Below are 12,954 nucleotides of genomic sequence, written 5' to 3' on the forward strand. Positions count from 1 at the left end.
TAAGGGTGCTGTAACCCCCGAAAGTACACTCCAGTCCAAACCAAAAAAAAAATTATTTTCTGTGTTTGTGAATTGTGTGCGCAGTAGCCGCACGTGCATCAACAAAGTAGTGCCAAGCATGCGCCTGTGTCATAAGTAAAGGGCCGGCTGGCTTGACCGTTAAGGGTGCTGTAACCCCCGAAAGTACACTCCAGTCCAAACCAAAAAAAAAATTATTTTCTGTGTTTGTGAATTGTGTGCGCAGTAGCCGCACGTGCATCAACAAAGTAGTGCCAAGCGTGCGCCTGTGTCATAAGTAAAGGGCCGGCTGGCTTGACCGTTAAGGGTGCTGTAACCCCCGAAAGTACACTCCAGTCCAAACCAAAAAAAAAATTATTTTCTGTGTTTGTGAATTGTGTGCGCAGTAGCCGCACGTGCATCAACAAAGTAGTGCCAAGCGTGCGCCTGTGTCATAAGTAAAGGGCCGGCTAGCTTGACCGTTAAGGGTGCTGTAACCCCCGAAAGTACACTCCAGTCCAAACCAAAAAAAAAATTATTTTCTGTGTTTGTGAATTGTGTGCGCAGTAGCCGCACGTGCATCAACAAAGTAGTGCCAAGCGTGCGCCTGTGTCATAAGTAAAGGGCAGGCTGGCTTGACCGTTAAGGGTGCTGTAACCCCCGAAAGTACACTCCAGTCCAAACCAAAAAAAAAATTATTTTCTGTGTTTGTGAATTGTGTGCGCAGTAGCCGCACGTGCATCAACAAAGTAGTGCCAAGCGTGCGCCTGTGTCATAAGTAAAGGGCCGGCTGGCTTGACCGTTAAAGGGTGCTGTAACCCCCGAAAGTACACTCCAGTCCAAACCAAAAAAAAAATTATTTTCTGTGTTTGTGAATTGTGTGCGCAGTAGCCGCACGTGCATCAACAAAGTAGTGCCAAGCGTGCGCCTGTGTCATAAGTAAAGGGCCGGCTGGCTTGACCGTTAAAGGGTGCTGTAACCCCCGAAAGTACACTCCAGTCCAAACCAAAAAAAAAATTATTTTCTGTGTTTGTGAATTGTGTGCGCAGTAGCCGCACGTGCATCAACAAAGTAGTGCCAAGCGTGCGCCTGTGTCATAAGTAAAGGGCCGGCTGGCTTGACCGTTAAAGGGTGCTGTAACCCCCGAAAGTACACTCCAGTCCAAACCAAAAAAAAAATTATTTTCTGTGTTTGTGAATTGTGTGCGCAGTAGCCGCACGTGCATCAACAAAGTAGTGCCAAGAGTGCGCCTGTGTCATAAGGGCCGGCTGGCTTGACCGTTAAAGGGTGCTGTAACCCCCAAAGTACACTCCAGTCCAAACCAAAAAAAAAATTATTTTCTGTGTTTAGCCGCACGTATATATCAAATCGATATAACATAAATGGAGGACCAAACTTTCTCCGATAAAAATAAAATAGAGAAAGATCAAGAACCACTTCCTCCTAGTGCTGAAGCTGCTGCCACTAGTCATGACATAGACGATAACATGCCATCAACGTCGTCTGCCAAGGCCGATGCCCAATGTCATAGTAGAGGGCACATACAATCCCAAATGGCAAAGTTCAGGAAAATGACCTTGAAAAAGACATTTAAATCAGCTGAAGAGAAACGTAAACTTGCCAATATGCCATTTACGACACGGAGTGGCAAGGAACGGCTAAGGTCGATCCCTAGTATGTTCATGACTAGTGGTTCAGCTTCACATGACGATGGAAGCCCTCCTCCCACTAAAAAAATCAAAAGAGTTAAGCTGGCAAAAGCACAGCGAAGAACTGTGCTTTCTAAGAAGATATCACAAATCCCCAAGGAGAGTCCAAGTGTGGTGGTGGTTGCGATGCCTGACCTTCCCAGCACTGGACGGGAAGAGGTGGCTCTTTCCACCATTTGCACGCCCCCTGCAAGTGCTGAAAGGAGCACCCACAGTCCACTTGCTGATATGCAAATTGAAGATGTCACTGTTGAAGTACAACAGGATGAGGATACTGGTGTAGCTGGCGCTGAGGAGGAAGTTGGCGAGGAGGATTCTGATGGTGATGTGGTTTGTTTAAATCAGGCTCCGGGGGAGACAGTTGTTGTCCGTGGGATGAAAAAGCCCATCACGGTCATGCCTGGGCAGAAGACCAAACATTCCACCTCTTTGGTCTGGCAATATTTCTATCCAAATCCGGACAACAACTGTCTTGCCATATGTACCATATGTAAAGGTGAAATAAGTAGGGGTAGGGACGTCAACCACCTAGGAACATCCTCCCTTATACGGCACCTGCAGCGCGTTCATAAAAAGTTACTGTCAAGTTCAGAAACTTTGGCTAAGACCGTAAGCAGTCCAGGGACACCTAAATCCCGTTGTCCTGTTGTATCCAAGCGCCTGCAAACCACACCGTCAACTCCCTCCTCGTCAATTTCCTCCTTAGTCAGGATCGGAAGTAGTCCTGCAGGCCATGTCACTGGCATGACTGACTCTCCTATCCGGGATTCCTCTGGAGGATCCTGCATTGCTACGCCTACTGCTGCCGCTGCTGCTGTTACTGCTGCTGGGAGTCGTTCATCATCCCAGAGAGGAAGTAGGAACACCACTACTTTTACTAAACAATTGACCCTCCAACAGTCCTTAGCGAGGAGGATGAAGTACGACAGCAGTCATCCTGAAGCAAAACGTATAACTGAGGCCTTGACTGCTATGTTGGTGTTAGACGTGCGTCCGGTATCCGCCATTAGTGCAGTGGGATTTAGACAATTGATGGAGGTAGTGTGTCCCCGGTTCCAAATCCCGTCTAGATTCCACTTCACTAGGCAGGCGATACCGAGACTGTACAGAAACGTCAGAAAAAGTGTCCTCAGTGTCCTGAAAAATGCCGTTGTACACAATGTCCACTTAACCACGGACATGTGGACAAGTGGAACAGGGCAGACTAAGGACTATATGACTGTGACAGCCCACTGGGTAGATGTATCACCTTACGCAGCAACAGCAGCAGCGTCACCAGTAGCAGCATCTCAGAAACGCCAGCTCGTTACAAGGCAGGCTACGCTGTGTATCACCGGTTTCAGTAAGAGGCACACCGCCGACAACCTCTTAGAGAAACTGAGGGAAATCATCGCCCAGTGGCTTACCCCACTTAGACTCTCCTGGGGATTTGTGATATCTGACAACGCCACCAATATTGTGCGGGCATTACATCTGGGCAAATTCCAGCACGTCCCATGTTTTGCTCACACAATAAACTTGGTGGTGCAGAATTTTCTGAAAAGCGACAGGGGCGTGCAGGAGACGCTTTGGGTGGCCCGAAAAATTTCTGGCCACTTTCGCCATTCAGCGACTGCGTGCCGAAGACTGGAGCGCCAGCAAACACTCTTGAACCTGCCCCGCCATCACCTGAAGCAAGAGGTTGTGACGTGGTGGAACTCAACCCTCTATATGCTTCAGAGGATGGAGGAGCAGCAAAAGGCCATACAAGCCTATACATCCACCTATGACATAGGCAAAGGAGGGGGTATGCACCTGACTCAAGCGCAGTGGAGAATGATTTCCGTGTTGTGCAAGGTTCTCCAGCCCTTCGAACTTGCCACACGTGAAGTCAGTTCAGACACAGCCAGCTTGAGTCAGGTCATTCCCCTCATCAGGCTTTTGCAGAAGCAGCTGGAGAAAGTGAAGGAGGAGCTAAGACGGAGCGATTCCGCTCGGCATGTGGGACTTGTGGATGAAGCCCTTCATTCGCTTTGCCAGGATTCCAGGGTGGTCAATCTGTTGAAATCAGACCACTACATTTTGGCCACCGTGCTTGATCCTAGGTTTAAAGCCTATGTGGTGTCTCTCTTTCCGGCCGACACAAGCCTGCAGAGGTGCAAAGACCTGCTGGTGAACACACTGTCAGCTGAAGCGGAACGTGACACGTCAACGGCTCCTTCTTCATTTTCTCCCGCAACTGGGGCTGCCAGGAAAAAACTTAGGTATCCTAAGCAACCCGCTGGCGGTGATGCAGGGCAGGCAGGACCAAGTTTGGACATCTGGTCCGGACTGAAGGACCTGGCAACAATTTCTGACATGTCTACTGTCACTGCATATGATACTGTCACCATTGACAGAATGGTGGAGGATTACATCGGTGACAGCATCCAAGTAGGCATGTCAGACAGTCCATACCTGTACTGGCAGGAAAAAGAGGCAATTTGGAGGCCCCTGTACAAGCTGGCTCTATTTTACCTGAGTTGCCCCCCCTCCAGTGTGTACTCCGAAAGAGTGTTTAGTGCAGCCGGGAACCTTGTCAGCGAAAGGCGTAGGAGGTTGCTTCCACAGAATGTGGAGAAGATGATGTTCATCAAAATGAATTATCAGCTCTTCCAGGGAGACCAGCCTCCAGAAGGTACAGAGGGACCTGTGGTGGTGGATTCAAGTGGGGACGAGTTAATACTTTGTGAGGATGAGGATGTACACACTGAAGAGGGTGAGGAATCGGTGGATGAGGAGGATGAGGATGACATCTTGCCTCCGTAGAGCCAGTTTGTGCAGGGACACATTAATTGCCAGCTTGTTTTGTGGGGGCCCAAACGAACCAATCATTTCAGCCACAGTTGTGTGGCAGACCCTGGCGCTGAAATGATTGATTTGTTAAAGTGTGCATGTCCTGTTTATACAACATAAGGGTGGGTGGGAGGGCCCAAGGACAATTCCATCTTGCACTTCTTTTTTTTCTTTGCATTATGTACAGTTTGGGGCCTAGTTTTTCTAACTGCCATCCTGTCTGCCACTGCAGTGTCACTCCTAGATGGGCCACGTGTTTGTGCCGCCCACTCGTGTCGCTTAGCATAGTCATCCAGCTACCTCGGTGCAACCTTTTGGACATGAAAACACTATTGTGAGGTGTGAGGTGTTCAGAATAGACTGGAAATGAGTGGAAATTAAGGTTATTGAGGTTAATAATAGCATAGGAGCAGAGAAACCAACAAATTCTGTGATTTTAGCTGTTTTTATGCTTTTTAAAAAAAAAATACAGATCCAAAACACAAAACCCAGAACCCAAAACACGGAAGGGTGGTTTTGGCAAAACCAATCCAGATCCAAAACACGAAGAAAGATCCAGATCCAAAACCAAAACACAAAACACGAAAAGTGGCCGGTGCACACCCCTAATTAGCGCCCATCTTTGAATGAGGCCCTGTGTAAGAAAAATGTACCTTTTATATCTTGGCTAAGTAGGAGAAGTTGATGGAGTTATTAGGAAGGAGCAGAGGAGCCCCCTCCTGTCTCACCATCTGTGCGTCTGAACTCTGACATTCAGCACTTCTAAAGGAAGTGAAATATCCCAACATTGTCACCCTCTCAAAATAAACACTCACATCATTCGTGGCTCTGCTGGAGACATTATATTTAGGTGCCAGCACTTATGTAGACTAATGTCAGACTCACTACTGATAAAAAGACAAAATACTGGGCTCTGCTGTCTGAGCACCTGAGTAAGACGCATGTACAGTGTCTGTGTATTTTGTTGCAGGTGCCTCTGCACTATTGAAGCTTGCACTAGCCCAATGGCAGTACCTCTGTCTGAGTATGGCCTCCTATTAGCGGCTGTGCATCTTTGTGGTGCAGCAACAAGCCTAGAATAGTCTCCTAAGATGCAATATTAGCGTGCGTAGGTTTTTGCCACCTCTCTGTTACCTCCCAGTAACGTCTACTAAAATTCTCAAAGCTTGCGTTCAAATCTGTACCACGACATTGTACGCAGAGAATCAGGATGCATGCGCAGTAGTCAAAACATTGGCCACTTGGGTCTATATTGGAACTGCATCCGATGCAGAATCAGGTCCTGAGCTGAATCTGAACACAGTGGGGGCGATTTAATTCCAGGCGATGGCCGCAAGTTGCCGGCATCCAATCTATTCCCCAACATTGCACATTTTAATTCTTAGCCTATAGAGATGTGCAGGAACATGTGTAATGTTATATCTCTTTTCCATCTGATGGTCGTTTTGCACCCGGGATTATGTTCACGTGTCCATCCCGGGCACGACCCCATACAGGCAGGCGGCCCAACCCGGCACTAATGCCGGGCCGATGACGCCATCGGCATCACGTGGGGAGCCAGTCGCTTCAAGATGATCTCATTTCCAAGTGCTGGCTCTTCCTATGCAGAGAACAGGACCCTGGGTCACATCGTCCCAGGTTACCAGTTCTTCACACTGCATCACGAGCAGAGTTGAACACACGTTCAACCCTTCTTGTGACCAGTGTTGAAATGCCGGGTTACTCGACCCGGCTTATGTCAGCCCTGCCCTTTCACACTACACAGTGACTCGTTATTGCTGCTAGTGGAAAAGGGGTATTAGTGTGCTGTGATTCTTGACATTGTCTGAAATCACAGAGAATATAATAGTTTCTGGTGAGCACTGGAAATACTCCATCTTATTAGCTAAATGTAGCTACTGTAGCTGACTTAATCATATTCTCTTAAAAGCAAGCGACTACTAATGAGTATGTGCATGTGCATGGAACATACCTAGCAACTTTGGAAAGATTCTGCTATTGAAATACTCGGGTCTATTTACTAAGCAGTGTTAGGAGACAAAGTGAAATGAGATAAGGTAAAAGCCAACCAGCTCCCAACTGCCATCTCACAGGCTGTGTTTGAAAAATGACAGTTGGGAGCTGATTGGCTGTCACCTTATCACTTTTCACTTTGTCTCCTAACCCTGCTTAGTAAATATACCCCACAGAGTCTTACAGTAACTAGGGTGGTGCGACCTGTGCCATGGCACAGGGCACTGCAGGGCAATGTTTCTGTTTATTATCATTCTCACTTGTAGCTTCCTCTTCTTTTATCCCCAGCATCTCCTGGCATCCTCTATCTCTTCCCAGGCCCTTCCCCATGAGGCCATGCCCCTTTTTCAGGTGCACTACCTTATGTCCCTATTTAAAAAATGGGGGAGTGCCAATGCTTTCTCTGGCACAAGGCACCAAAAGGTCTAGTTACGGCTCTGGAAATACCGATAACCCTTTCACACAGAAAAGCAAATTACTAGATAAAGCACTTTTAATTTGCTGATCAAAACAGGTATTTTTTCTGTGTGAAAGGGTCAACCCGGGACTTCGACCCTGCTTTTCCTGTGGAGAGTTTGAATAGTCTGATTTGTACTGTGTAAAAGTGTAAAAGTCAAACCAGCTTCCTACCACTTATCAAGCTACCTTTATTTTTTTTCTTCAAGTTTTTCCTGAAAAAAATACTGTATCGTGTAGCATTATCAATATATAGTATCAATGCTCATCAAATATGGTTATTTATCTATTCCAATAAGCTGAGTTCCATGGATGTAGATACCTCCAAGAAATGTAATAAGTACATAATAGTGTGGCATGTCCAAACATGTGATACTAAAGCCATACCCTCAAAATAATATTATAATATAAGATCTTTCAATTAAGTGGTTGCTTCATACATATATCAAACAAAAGAAAGGAACAATGATGTAGAAGATTATAGTGAATGATTAACAGGGTCGTAGGATGACCTATGGGGGCCAAAAAGCAAAATTCAATTAAACAGGTAGAGAGTGCAAACATAACATCATTTAGAATCATAAAGGTTAATATGCAAATTATTTAGCAGTTTATGTATTATGGTTGTTAATTATATACTTTTTGCACTTTTTACTTGTTTAGTTGACTTAAAAGGTTGAAATGAATGGACTTCTCATTATATGATATTGTTATGGACTTTGATTTGTTCTTTTATACATAGTCGAGTCACATTATTATGACCACCTCCTACATTTGACGTCGGCAGCGCGTAGCCCATGAAGTACGTTACGTGCTGTGCGCTGGCTTGGTGGGTATATGAGGTGTGCGATAGGCAGTCTGCACACATATCACTCGTTGCTGTCATGGGTATAAGGGGGGATTTATCTAAGTTGCTTATTGGCTTTTATTGATTATTGGCTTTCGGGCAAGGGTGGCAGTATTTCTGAAACAGCGCAGTTTGTGAACTGTTCGCGTGCTGCTGTGGTGAAGGTGTACCGTGACTGGATAAATGGCATCATTGTGAATAACCGACGTGGAAACTGCGGAGCACCACACGCCATTGATGTGAGAGGTGAAAGTTGGCTACGAATGTGCTTGAGGGCCAACCGACACGCTACAGTGGAGCAACTCACCATTAAAATGAACCTGGGGGTCACCAGACGTGTCTCTAAATGACAGTTCAGCGAACCCTGCTGTGTATGGAGCTATGAAGCAAATGGATGGTCACTGCACATATGCTAACGAAGGTGCATCGGTGAAAAATGCTTCAAGTTTCAGGCCTCTGCTGATTGGGGAAGGGTTGCTGTCTCCAATGAGTCACATTTTCTGCTTAATGGACTTTGGCGTGTCAGACGAGAAGCATTGGAGCACAAACACCCTGCAACCATTCCTGGAAGAACACAAGCTGGTGGTGGCAGCATTATGGTCTGGGGAATGTTTTTATGGCATTTTCTGGGCCCACTCATCCATGTGGAAGGTACCCTCAACCGATTTAATTATGAATCCATCCTTGCAGAGCACGTACACCCATACATGCTGATTGTCTTCCCTGAGGCGGATGGGATCACACTGCAAGAAATGTCTGACAGTAGTTGGATGAGCACAACCAAGACTTCCAAGTACTTCCCTGGCCCCCTAATTCCCCAGACTTGAACCCAATTGAGCATCTGTAGGACCATCTCGATTGTTGTGTTTGCTCTATGTATATTCCACCCTGCACCCTCCAGCAGCTGTGAGATACACTGCAGTCAGCATGGCTCCAGATACCTGGTCCAACCTACCAGCACCTTATTGAGTCACTCCCAGCCCCTCTAGCTGCTGTTCGTGCTGCACACGGCGATCACCCTGGCTATTAGCAGGTGGTCATAATAATGTGACTCGACTGTGTGTATCATTTGACTTACATTTGACTGTATTTAAAATATTTTTTTGATGCTTCAGTAAAGAAAATATTCATTAAAAAAATGAATGGCGATTAGAATATAGTAAATATTCTAAACAAAAAAATTATATATTTAAAAAAAAAAATTAGTCTTCCTAGTCGTAATTGTGTGCCATATAACGTGGTATATAAGAAGGCTATAATTGACTACAAAATCAGCTAGGGAGTTATGCTCCTTGCAGGAGACACGGATGAATGAGTATACTTACAGCAACACCTCTTCCCAGTGAGAAGAGACGGAGGTAGCCGATACCTATAGGTAGGTTTACTGTAGTTGTAGTAGAGGGATCTAAAGTTAGCCATTAAATATTCCACAAACACCATTGGGATCAGGCCACTTTCATTAAGCTTTTATTCATGTCCTCAGGACAAGATAACAAATACTATAGTGCAGAGGTTCCCAAACGCGGTCCTCAAGGCTCCCCAACAGTTCAGGTTTTAAAGATATCCATGGTTGAGCACAGGTGTTTAAATCAAATTGACTGAAGTACTAATTAAGTCACCAGTGCTCAACTATGGATATCTCTAAAACCTGAACTGTTTGGGAACCTCTGCTATAGTGTAATACTGTATAGTCAATTTATTTAGTACAGCAGAGCAGCGGTGAATATGGGACGCCCCCAAATTGTCATATACCAGGAGGCGTGGCCTAACAATAAAGAGGCCACACCCTTTCACATGAGCGATCAATGAACGCAAGGGGTCGCTGGATGGGGTTTTCAAATGTTGTGAGGTATGTATTTAGTTAGTTCTGCTGTGCACCTGGGCAATTATCTGCTGGGTGATTTGTGCCTATCTGAGTATGATAGACAGACAGAGATAGATAGATAGATAGATAGATAGATATGAGATAGATAGATAGATAGATAGATAGATATGAGATAGATAGATATGAGAGATAGATAGATAGATAGATATGTGATAGATAGATATGAGATAGATAGATAGATAGATATTAGATAGATAGATAGATAGATAGATATGAGATAGATAGATATGAGAGATAGATAGGTAGATAGATAGATATGAGATAGATAGATATGAGAGATAGATAGATAGATAGATAGATAGATAGATAGATAGATAGATATGTGATAGATAGATATGAGATAGATAGATAGATAGATAGATAGATAGATAGATAGATATGAGAGATAGATAGATAGATAGATAGATAGATAGATAGATAGATAGATAGATAGATATGAGATAGATAGATAGATAGATAGATAGATAGATAGATAGATAGATAGATAGATAGATAGATAGATAGATAGAGATGTACAAGCATGCATAGCACTCACGTACACCAGTCAGTCATTGCTGAGTAGTATCAGATCAGATTTACACTGTATGGCTGCACAGCTCTCACATTGGATACATGTTGCAATTGCTTCAGACAAACTATTTATATTTGCAGTGTACACCCAAACCTTGGACAGCTTTCAAGGCAGCACAGAAAGGCATTTGTTACGGCCTAGTGACAGCTGACACGCTGCTTTCCACATAAGGTTCTTGCATTTAATCATTTCACTTTATTATTTTTTTTAACTCCTATTACTTAATCGTAGTAGATTCTAAAGTTTGTCTTTACCACTGTCCCAGATGAGCATGCCACCCTCAGCCACTGTACTAAGAGAAATGGTAATGGCAGCCCTCCTATAAATCTATGCCAAGCCTGAGCTTCTACCCCCCCTCTATCTGTACTCTGTGCCTGCGTGACTGCCAGGCATTTAGGGGGGAGTGAGGGGAGGGTGGGGAGAATTACAGGGACATCTAGAAGCTTCTGAATACAGCTACAGCTGTGCAGGGATAGGAGACAGACAGTGTATTCAGAGGGACAGACCACAGACAGAGAGCCAGCACAGTCTAAGGGAGCTGTCGCAGGTGAGGAGACTGAGACCCGTTGAGTAGACAGACAGGAGGGTGCATACTGTGCATGGGCGTGTTAGGAAACAATGACAGATGTTTAGATTGATTGCTGGTTTTTATTGTATGTGCTACTGTATGTCAACATTATAAAATCAACTTTCCAGAGCTGCTATGTTTACCTAAGCTGCAACAATAACATCTAACCTGCTGCATGTAGATTTCTCTTGCTTTGACAAATGGCTTACAGTATTTATTAAACACTGTGCTTTGGGTCAGATATTTAGGGGAACCAAGCAGGTGACATTTCGTCTGCTATCTTATGTATCAATTGTTCCCCACACCTCTTCGATTGTAAGCTCCTAGGGGCAGGGCTACCTTCACTTTCTGTTTTATGTCATTGTATGTAATTTGTATTCCTCTATATAGGTTCTGCGCAATACGTTGGTGCTTTATAAATAAATAAGTATGTTGGGATAATGTAGTGTAAAGGTGCCCATCCACTAGATGATTAAGTTGAGCGATTGAAGCATAATGATCGTTCAATCGTTTGACAAAATGTCTAAAACGACCAGCGATGCGTGTGCCCGCTGGTCATTTAGACATCTTGCAAACATGCTGGTCAACCTGACGATAACGTCAGGTTGAGCATGTTTGCAGATGATTGATGAGCCTGCACTGAACGACTGCTCGTTCAGTGCAGGCTCATCGCAGACTGACAAACGACTGCACGATTACAATATCATCATCGTGCAGTCGTTTTCATGTCTGCTAGTGGATGGGCACCTTTACCATGACAACCCAATCCATTTTTCTAAACTGATTTCCACATTTAATAAAAATGTGACATCACCTGATACATTGTTGTGATTTAAACCTGTCTAATGATTATTGCCTTGAGGAGGCTGCAAGAGGTACAATACATTTAACTATTTGTGGGAAAGATTTGACCTTTATCCCAGACCATAGTAGGAGTGTTGTTCACAAAATAAGTTCAAGGGCCAAATATGATAGGGTGAGAGTTTAGCAGTAAACTCTGACACTTTTTAAACTCGGCCAATGTAATAGAGTCCGAGAACAGGCAAAGTCACACATGTTTTTATACTCAAAAAACTCTCAAGATTTAAACTCTCATTCAGATGTTTTCCCATTTTGAAGATAAAACTCGACCAATGTGAACGGTTACTGCTAAACTCTCACATTTCTAAACTCTCACTCTGTTACATTTGGCCCCAAGTGTTTTCACTATGGATAAGTGAATCTTCTGTCATCATGTTTGCTGAGATGTTTGTGATATTGCACCAATGTTCTAATTGCATTGGATTGATTAATCCGTATTTCATTTCTGGTTCATGCTGAAAAAAGGTGTCTTGACAGTTAAGAAAATATATTATTTCATTTCACATCATTTCTGGCTATTCAATAAATTAGTTTAAAAAATGGAAAAAAATACTATTTTTGAAACTTCCAAAGAAATGAATGCTATTTGGTCAGCTATTGGTGTGTGACACCAGCACAAGCTCCAATATGACCCTTGTCATTTAGTATGTACTACTCTGTTCCCAATCATAACACCATTTAATTCATGAGATGGGTGTTTATAAGCATTGACTAATTCAGTCCAGGAAAATGCAAATAATGTAATAAGTGAAACGTTTGGGAGCAATTTTGATAGATTTGAAAACATACTGAATTGTTTTGTTTCACCGTAGTTTTGTCTGTACAACAATATGGGAAGAAAAAGGAGTGAGTGGGGTGGAGTGTGGGTGATTGTAGTGTGGGAGGGACTGTGAGGTGGTGGGGACTGTTATGTGGGAGGGGCCTCAAACCCCTCCCACAACACAGCCCCCACTGTCTCACAGCCCCTCCCACCTCTGAGAGGTGGGAGGGGCTGTGAGACAGTGGGGGCTGTGATGTGGGAGGGGTTTGAAGTTGTGGGGACTGATGTGGGAGGGGCTGTGAGGTGGTGGTGGTTGTGATGTGGGAGGTGGTGGGGCTGTTATTTGGGAGGGTGGGAGGTTGTGGGGTGGAAGGGGCTGTGAGGTGGTAGGGGCTGTGAGGTTGTGGGGTCTGTGATGTGGGAGGGGCTGAGGGGTGTTGGCGGCTGTGATGTGGGAGGGACTGTCAGGTGGT

The 12,954-nt window shown here is 44.6% G+C and overlaps 1 protein-coding gene across 3 annotated transcripts in view; it reads left to right on the top strand.

Moving 5' to 3' along the window:
* Positions 1-10,756: 10,756 nt before the first annotated feature.
* The window catches only part of LOC148526771 (heat shock cognate 71 kDa protein-like), a 28,343-nt gene continuing 26,145 nt past the window's right edge, over positions 10,757-12,954 (top strand). Inside the window, exon 1 of one of the 3 annotated variants that reach the window (XM_088469837.1) lies at positions 10,757-10,839. The gene's annotated coding sequence lies outside the window, so the exon portion shown is untranslated. The remainder of the gene's footprint in view (positions 10,840-12,954) is intronic. The other 2 variants (XM_088469838.1, XM_088469836.1) reach the window with 2 other exon arrangements.

This window comes from Taudactylus pleione, unplaced genomic scaffold, assembly GCF_031769625.1.
Source record: "Taudactylus pleione unplaced genomic scaffold, aTauple2 ptg000094l, whole genome shotgun sequence".
NCBI classification, from domain to species: domain Eukaryota; kingdom Metazoa; phylum Chordata; class Amphibia; order Anura; family Myobatrachidae; genus Taudactylus; species Taudactylus pleione.